The sequence below is a fragment of the Gavialis gangeticus genome, unplaced genomic scaffold (genome assembly GCF_001723915.1).
Source record: "Gavialis gangeticus isolate Ggan-Ray unplaced genomic scaffold, GavGan_comp1, whole genome shotgun sequence".
NCBI classification, from domain to species: domain Eukaryota; kingdom Metazoa; phylum Chordata; order Crocodylia; family Gavialidae; genus Gavialis; species Gavialis gangeticus.
Window position 1 is genome coordinate 255832282 of NW_017729032.1, and position 8546 is coordinate 255840827.

The 8546-nt window shown below is 45.6% G+C and overlaps 1 protein-coding gene across 5 annotated transcripts in view; it reads right to left on the reverse strand.

The window, feature by feature from the left end:
- Positions 1-8166, reverse strand: part of PHLDB2 (pleckstrin homology like domain family B member 2) — a 119922-nt gene extending 111756 nt beyond the window's left edge. For 3 of the 5 annotated variants that reach the window (XM_019525766.1, XM_019525767.1, XM_019525764.1), the window contains exon 1: positions 7918-8166. The gene's annotated coding sequence lies outside the window, so the exon portion shown is untranslated. The remainder of the gene's footprint in view (positions 1-7917) is intronic. The other 2 variants (XM_019525768.1, XM_019525765.1) reach the window with 1 other exon arrangement.
- Positions 8167-8546: the final 380 nt, after the last annotated feature.

Genomic DNA, 8546 nt, shown 5'->3' on the forward strand with positions numbered 1-8546 from the left:
AGAAGAGGCTGGATGCCCACCTAGCTGGACTCGTTTGAGTCCCATTTCTCTTTTTGGGGTTTTTGTTGTTCTCCCGCCCTGGCGGGGGGTCGGGCTAGAAGATCTACTAGGTCCCTTCCGACCCTTAATCTATGAATCTATGAATCTATGAATCTATGAACTTCTGTCCCAGATCACCTCCAGTGTCAAGTTAACTCACAGTCCCCCCCAGCATCCCAAGATGCTTTGCACCTCCTCTGCAAACCCACACCCCACCCCCTGCTGCGTGGGCAGGCTAGGCTTGGCTCTGCTCCAGCCAAGCAGGGAGGTATGCTCTAACACCATCCCTCCAACTTCTGGCCTGGGTCACTGCAGACATGTGGCCGCATTTCTGGCATTAAAAGTGAATGTTTGTTTACCTGCTTATTGCTTCAATCTATGCAGCTTAGGCTACCCTGCAAATATTGAACTGATTCAGCCTTGGGCTTTCTCACAGTCTGCACTTAGGCTAAGCATTATGGATTCTGCCCCCAAAATAAATGGTGTACAAAGCAACCAGACTTCAACCATATAGTTATTTAACAGCAGGAACAAAACACTTGGAGAAAAGAAGATTTTAAAACAAACAGTATACATGTGCCTTTCCTAACTAATGGATCACCATCCCCAATGAATTGGGCAGTCTTGGCAGGCCTAAACTCTGCAGACACCCAACTTGGTATCTCTCTGGTACTTCCAATTACCTCTTCACTACTTGAATTGATCTGGAAAGAATGACTGCAGAAGTATCCAAAGAAAAGATTGCAACTGCACTAGGGTAGGAGAGGTAAACGAGAACACAGCTAGGGAAACCCTTCCTTCCCCCAGACCTCCCTGTGTCCAGAAGAGTGCAAAGAGGACCCTAACAAACTCAGAGGGCTCATTGGCTCACGCGGTGTTCCTACTCCCAACTATGTGGCTGTGGGGAGAAAGGACAGAAAGGAACTCGCCAGTAACTCCAGTGAGTAGGAACAGTTGCAGGTACAGCTGAGCCAGAGACCTTGGGATATTCAAGAATCCTTGCACAGGCTGAATTAACTTTGCCTGCCACATGGTGATGGGCCAACCTTTTCCCCTCCTGTTTCTCCTCAGTCTGTTCACCTCAGCTTCACTTTGCATCTCTCACTTCAGTTTCTTTTCCTCTCTACTGCCCTCCTTATCCACTCAATCTTCTCTTTTCTTCCTATTTCCCTTTCCCACTTCTAACTAAACATCACTTAACTCTTCAAACTAATGGAACTCCTGACATTTGTTGCCAACAAGCTATTTCCTCTACATATGTATCTTACTTCTTTCTTCCATACATGGATATCTTGTAAAATCTGCAGTGCACACAGTATCTACTATTCTGTGCTTGTACAGTGCCTAGGCACAAGGGGCCCCATTGTTGTTTAGCTCTTATGCACTACTGTAATAAACATGAGTAATAGCAATAAAGTCCCTTTTAAACCAGCCAGAGTTGCTTTGTTCTTGTCCGTCTTAGGCTCCAGGCCTTCTACACACACTTAGTCTACTAGGCTCAGCAGGTGACCAGACCAGGGTCCTGTGAGCATGTGGTCTGATTGTCCTGCAAGAATCCTCTAGGGTTTACTCAGGAATGAATACTTCCTTATTCTTCCTCCCTTCACTGTTTTTCTTTTTCCTTTACAGCCTACAGTAAAACAAACCAATGTGTGCACACAATAAACTCCCCATAACCAGGTCAACATACTGTGTTTGGATACTATTGTAGGGCCAAAACACCACCTACAGCTTGAGCAAAGATTTGTGACTACCTTTGCAGAAAATTGGGAAAAACTGCAAGGCTTATCTAAAAAAATCAGACTACACACTTCACCCTTTTCCTCCTAAACACAATAGATTACAACCTTGAGCTACGTCAGATTATCAGATATCAAAACTGCCTGGCACATGCTCAGTCCTTAGCTGCCTATGCTACGATGGTATGCTTTTCTTCTATGCTAATGAACAGAAGGTTTAATTTAATTACATTGATAAAAAAGATTTTGGTCTCCAAACCCAACAATTTGACATTTTTCAAGAACACCAGATTAACTCTTTTCTCCCTTTCCCCATGCGTTAAATTCAAAATCCACTTGGCTATGTGTGTGGCAAATCTCATGCATGCGCTGCAGAGCCCCTCCCTTGAAATCCTGTGTATTTCCTGCTGTGGAAAAGGGAGTGGCAGAGGAAACCCTCTTACAATTTATCTTTTCCTCTTAGGAAATATCATGTGGGATATTGAAGGGAGAGCACTAGAGTACCATAAAGCAACATCAAATCTTTTCAAGCAGGCTCAGCTGCTTAAATAAATAAACTTACTGGCTACTGTCATTTAATTCATTCAGCTATTTCAAGAAAGTACCCAAATATTAAACACCAGAGCTAAACTACTTCAAAAGGAAACAAATATATATTGCCCACCGATATATATATATGCTTATGCTACTTTACAAGGATGCTGTGACTGTTGTCATATTGGTTATTTCTGCTATTTCTGGCAGACTTAACAAACACAAACCACATGTCCCACGTAAATTGACAGTTTCAGCTACATATTGGAAAAGGAAAACAGGCATTTCCATGTGGGTATTATGGTTCACTGATCATAAATTGAGATATTTAAAAGTTGACATAAGAGAAAATTGTTTGCCAAGTGTGTTCAAATGAAAATTGCTGGTGGCAATAAGTTCAAGATTTACTGTGTAATTAGAGGTATTCATGGGGAAAAAAGTTACAACTTAAGCATCTTCTAACCAGTATATATCAATAGATTAGGACTGGGCAATTATTTGGGTTGAAGGGGCACTTAAGGACTTTTGGTGAGCTGTTGCAGGCCAGTGGGAGGAAGGGGTGGGAAGTGGGGCTGCTGACCTGGCCTGATGCAGCAGGGGGGCAATTTATCCTATCCGGTCCTGGGGTCATCCACCCTAAACCCGCCACTGGGGGTACAGGATGGAGCAGGGTCTCCATGGACACTGGCCGGGATACCTGCTAGCAGAGTAAACTTAGCCAGACAGATGGGATGAGGCCATGGATGGATGGGGAGTGACATCTAGGAGTAGGCTGGGCAATGGTAGCTGTGATAGCATGGGGCTGAGCCGTGATCCGCAATTTAGTCCTCTCGCGTTCCTGCAACAGGCAGGGACACGTGGAGAGCAGATTGTGACTCTGCCTTGGGCCCCTGATCCTGGCCCTGGCAGCAGGGCTGGACCCAATCATCTGTAAGGTCCCTTCCAGCCCCTAACAACTCTGAAACTATGAAATAGCATTATCTAACAACAGATTTTATTTCGTCCTTAATTTGGAGATGTGCAAACTGTTGTTTTCTCTGTCCTATTTTAAGTAATTAGATAGAAACTTTGTGTGACCAGAATATAGTTAATTTATTATACACAAATACACACACACTACCACCAGAGTAAAACACTCTTTTCCCGCACAAACAACTCCAATTAATCACAAAACAAACATAGGAATGAAGAAGAGGGAAAAGTTGTGCCTAACTTTAGTTTTATTCTTCTTTTCCATTTTGGAAGTGGTTAATAGCCACTTGTTTGCTAAAACTAAGAACTCATCATTTTCATTGCGACTTTCTTATCCCATTCCAATAGCACACTACTACACATTTAAAAGTATTTTGTTAAAGCTTTGGATATGTTCAAAAAATTGTAAATTAGGGCTTAAAAATATACTCAGCATCCATTGTGTTAGCTGGTCTAAGTCACTTTAAATCCATACCTGTAAATTGTCACAAAACAAACAAACACATACCTGCCTGTGTGGTTATGTGAACACAAAATAGGTTGAATTTACATTAATCTGACTCCATAAACAGGGAAAGGTAAGACTAAGAAGATATTCCTGATACTTTTAAAGTAAGCTTAGATGGGTGGAAAAATTGGAAAAAATGTAGCTAGTTATTCATCATGAAAGAGTGGAAAAAATCACAAAGAAAAAGTAAAAGTAAAAAAGTTCTCCTATCACATCCTATTTTAACTAACAGTTCTCCTATCACATCCTATTTTAACTGACATAATAAACTTGCCTCAGGGGCTGTGCACCTACCAAATTTAATGAGAGTTTGCCACACAAAGAAGATGAATAAGGCCCAGAATGTATTAGTGAACCAGAACAGCTTCAACGGGTTGCTGCTCTCACATTTCTTTCCTCCTATACTTTCCTATTTTTCCTGTCTTTCCACTATGTCTTATGATCTATTTAGCCTTGATCTAGTTCTCTTTAATTCTGTTTCTTTCACTGACAGTCCATGTATGTCACTTTTATTTAGCAGTGTTCTTCAGCACCCATTTATTCTGAGGCAATCTGTCTCCTTTGTTTCTTTTATCCATTTCTCTTCATTTTTGCCTTTCTGTGCCACTTGTCCCTTATTGCTGAGCATCCCTACTCCTACCCCTACCCCAAACATCTTCATTTTCTTGTATTTTAAATGAGCCTACACAGTTCCACACTAAATGTTCCTCATCAAAAATGCTTTACAAGAAAAAGTAACACAGGCAGTTGAAGTGGCTCAAAACTGGCAGGTGGCATATTGTTAACTACTATAATCCTTAACTATGATACAATTCTGCCATAACCACAGCACAGTCCAGCAACACCTAGACTGAATCCCATTGTACAGGGTCTCAATTTAGAGATGTTTAACTAGAGACATTATTGGTTTGCTGATAGATGTCCTATATATACCACCATTTACTATACAGTAGAAGTAGCAATTTGTCCTGAAAAATTAAAATGGTATGACAATTGGCATAAGATAAACAGTGTAGAAATTATACAGGGCCACTGCCAACAGCACATATCTCCACCTTCTATTCCCTGTTCTCAGGATCTTCAAGTGGATGAGATAGATGGAACTTGCCTTGGCCATTCTTCATACTTTATTCTGTTAGCCCAAGCTCTGACTTTGCCTTCTACATCCAACCAACACTTGGCTTCCTTTCGAACCAATACCCCAGCTCCTCAGGTTGCGCTCAATTGCCATGTCCAGATGTGCAGGGATGTGTGCTTGCAGCAGCAAAAATAGTAACAGCCCAGCTTTGTGCCACTACTTTTTGCCTCAGTGCATGCTCCTGCACATGCACTATGTGGAGGAACAAACTGTCCTGCTTTAGGAAAACTTCCCTTGCCCAGCTCCTCCCAATTCCTGGCATGCTGGAGAAGCCAGGGCACAACTGAAGGAGTTGAGATGCTCCGGCCAGCAGTCAGAGCATCTTCCTGGAGAACCAAGACTCCGTGTGGCTGGGCACATGCTCCTGTCACAAGCACCGTGACAAATTTTTTCCTGTTGTTGTTTTGCTATCAAGATTGCCCAGTAGCAAATTTTGGCCCCACGCTGTAAAACTGCAGTGCACGTTTTAACATTTCCCACATGCAGCTGCTTATGGCACTAACCCTGAAAGCCCCTACTCATCTGGCCATGGCCAACTTCTCCTTCACAGAATTCAGCAGTATCTTTAACACTCCATATCATCCCCTTTCTGACTCCTGTTCTAATTTGGCTGGAGTACACCCTCCCTAAATCACAATTTCTTTTCAAATGGCATTTGCAATGAATAAGGCTGTCTTCACACCATTAATGCAAATTGTTTCTCTCTGGCCATTTCATCATAACCAAATCTAAAGCCTCCATCTTATTCTCCCTTGATCCTTCCACTACTTTTCCCACAGTCCATCTGGTTATTGTTCTGGATCTGCTTTTTTTACATGATTTCTGTGGTCCCTTAATCCTACAGTTGTTCTCTCAGCAATCCAATCCTATGCCTTTTCCTTGGATAATCTCATCACTTCTAAAGACCCATCCTGTAATTCATCCTCATTAGCTGTTTGTACTATATTAGCATCTAGAGGCACCAAAACCTGAGACCTACTGTGCCAGATATTATTTGAACACACATGAGACAGCCCTTGTCCCAGACAACCTGCAATCTAAGTGAAAAAGAAATACAAACAGCTGGAAGGAGTGATTTGCTAAGCATCACAGAACAGGTCACTGGCAGAAGTAAAACAAAACCTTGGCCTCTTGATTCATGGTCCACTGATTCACCCATTAGTTTGAATTACATCTCTAGCCACCATCACGGTTTCCTCTTTCACACACTATCCTGGGAGTTCCACTCAACACCAGCTCAACAGATCAAAAACTGAGCTCATCCTTGGTTTTATGTTCCCTTGCGTTCTTCAGTGCTGATGACCATATTGCACCCTACTTCCTCTTCTGGTGGTGCTGATGACCATCATGCACCCTACTTCCCCTTCAATGAAGGAAGCAAGATTGGTTTGATCATACCCTTTGCTGGACCCACTGCAGAGTCAGGCAAGAGGTTAGACAAGCTCTCAGGCACAAAACACCTTTCCTCGGGTCTGGGAAAAAGGCAGATACAGACAGGGCAAGCCTTAAAGAAAATAGCACCCTGGGCAAATTTGTATTTTGGCATCTCCCCCACCTCAAAGCTAGCAGCAGGCAAAAGCAGAGGCAGGTTGGCGGGGGTACAGAGCACAATCCGGCAGGGAACCAGACCAGTGCAGTGTGCCAGGCAGACACTGCTGCCACTGTGCAGGAGCAAGGTGGGTGGACTAGAGCAGGTGCCACCCTGCCTGTATGCATCCATCCCAGTTCTTCCTGAGCAGCAGCTGGAGACAGGGAGTGGGCTGGGTTGGGCACTACTCCTCCTGTTTGGGGCGGGGATCGGCCAGGGTGGAGTGGGGCAAGGGAAAAGTGCTGCTGCTTACACGTACAGACATGCATGTATGCATGCATGCCTGTAAGCATGCTGTCCCCCGACCACGGTGCCTTCATTGCCCACCCATAAGGCCAGCCCTGAACACAGACTTCAGCTATATATGTTTAAGCCCATTATGTTAATGCAAATGGTCACTTAAAAAAAGGAAGGGGGCTGTAAATTGGTTGCTACTGGCAAGGTCACCATTCAAGTTTGCAAGTCTGGTGATGGTGCTATTTTCAGCACCTGTTCTCCTGTCCCCACAAAAACAGGACTTTACCAATTCCTATTGTTTTTTTCACTACATCTTTAGGAAAATTCTCTTTCTCCACCCTAAGAACAAAAGCTACTCCATTCTTGCCTTTTTTCCCTCTTCCCTATCATTGCTTTCGAACACAGCCAAACCCATCCTCCTTGCCTGCTCTACTGTGTGGCTCAGTCAGTGGCATTCCTTCTCTCCCAGACTGGTGCGATGCCTGCGCAGAAGGGGATGGGGACCTTGAGAAAGGGTTAAGTAACCGCCAAGTTTGGAAACAGGCAAAACTGCCTCTCTGCCTCCTTACCTCCTCCTCCCAAAATACAAGAGGATATCACTAAAAGAGCATTACATGTTTGCCCACGTTCTGGGCATCAATATCTCTACACAAATGCCTTTGAGAAGCAGGAATATATCTAACTGGGGGGCTAGTCAAAGAGCACGGACACAGCAGGCAAATAGGAAGGGAGCACTGAAGTGATTCACCCAAGCCCATGCATGAGTCCAACAGCAGAACCAAACCAGAAATTTGGTTTCCTGACTCCCTGTAAAAGTGTTGTCTGCATGCCTGAACCCCCCAGGGTCATAGCCCTAGGGAAATTTCTCAGAGCATTTTGCGGTGGGGAAATTTCTGAGCGCATTTTGTGGTGGAAGGAGACAAAAGCAAGCCAGCCAGTTTTCCATCTCACGCTCCCACTGCCACTTGGAGACTCTTGTGGCTGCGGGGGGGAGGGTGGCCTCGAAACACAGTTTGTTGCTGAGGCTGAATCTGAAGGGGACAATTTAGGATCCTCACTTGGCCACAGCCTCCACCACTAGCACAACCACAAGAGTTGGCAATCCGTCAGCGGGGATCCGGCTTGAACCCGCCAGTGAATTCAAGGCCATCACTTTTCCTACTGGACTCCCACTGTCACGCGTCGGCCGTGCCCAGATGGAAGGGCTCGCGTGCCGCTTCCCCCACAAGCCAGGCAGGCACGCTAGGATGACGGCCGCACAGGAGGAAACTGGACAAGGCACAGCTCAGACAAAGAGCCGCTGACTTAGCCTCGCGCCGCTTGGTTAAGAGACCATTTCCTTCCTTCCCATGCCCTCCTCCTCCTCTGCCCAGCCAGGCGGTGCAGTCTCCATCCCCTGCGGGCAGCATCCCTGCCTGCTGGGGCACAAACCCTCTACAAGGAGGGCAGAGGGAGAGGGAAGAAAAAGCTTTGTTCGCGTTGAGGGAAGGATGAGAAAAGGGGCCAGGACCGGAGTGAAAGGGGCTGGAGGAAGTTGAGGGGCTTTTCATCCAACCCCCCTAAACAGAGCCGGGCACAACAGGGGGCTGCCCAGCAAAGCATCCCCGCGCCGGGGGTGGCAGACGGGGACAGGGCAGCACTCAGCCCCGGGACACACAGGGACGTTGTCCACGCGCTGCATCCGAGCAGCCCACCGAGGCGGAGAGAAGCCCCGCAGACAAAAGGCAGCGCAAGGGAGCTCTGCCCATCGCCCCGCGGGCGCGGCTGCAACGCAAGTCGGGGGAGCCCCAG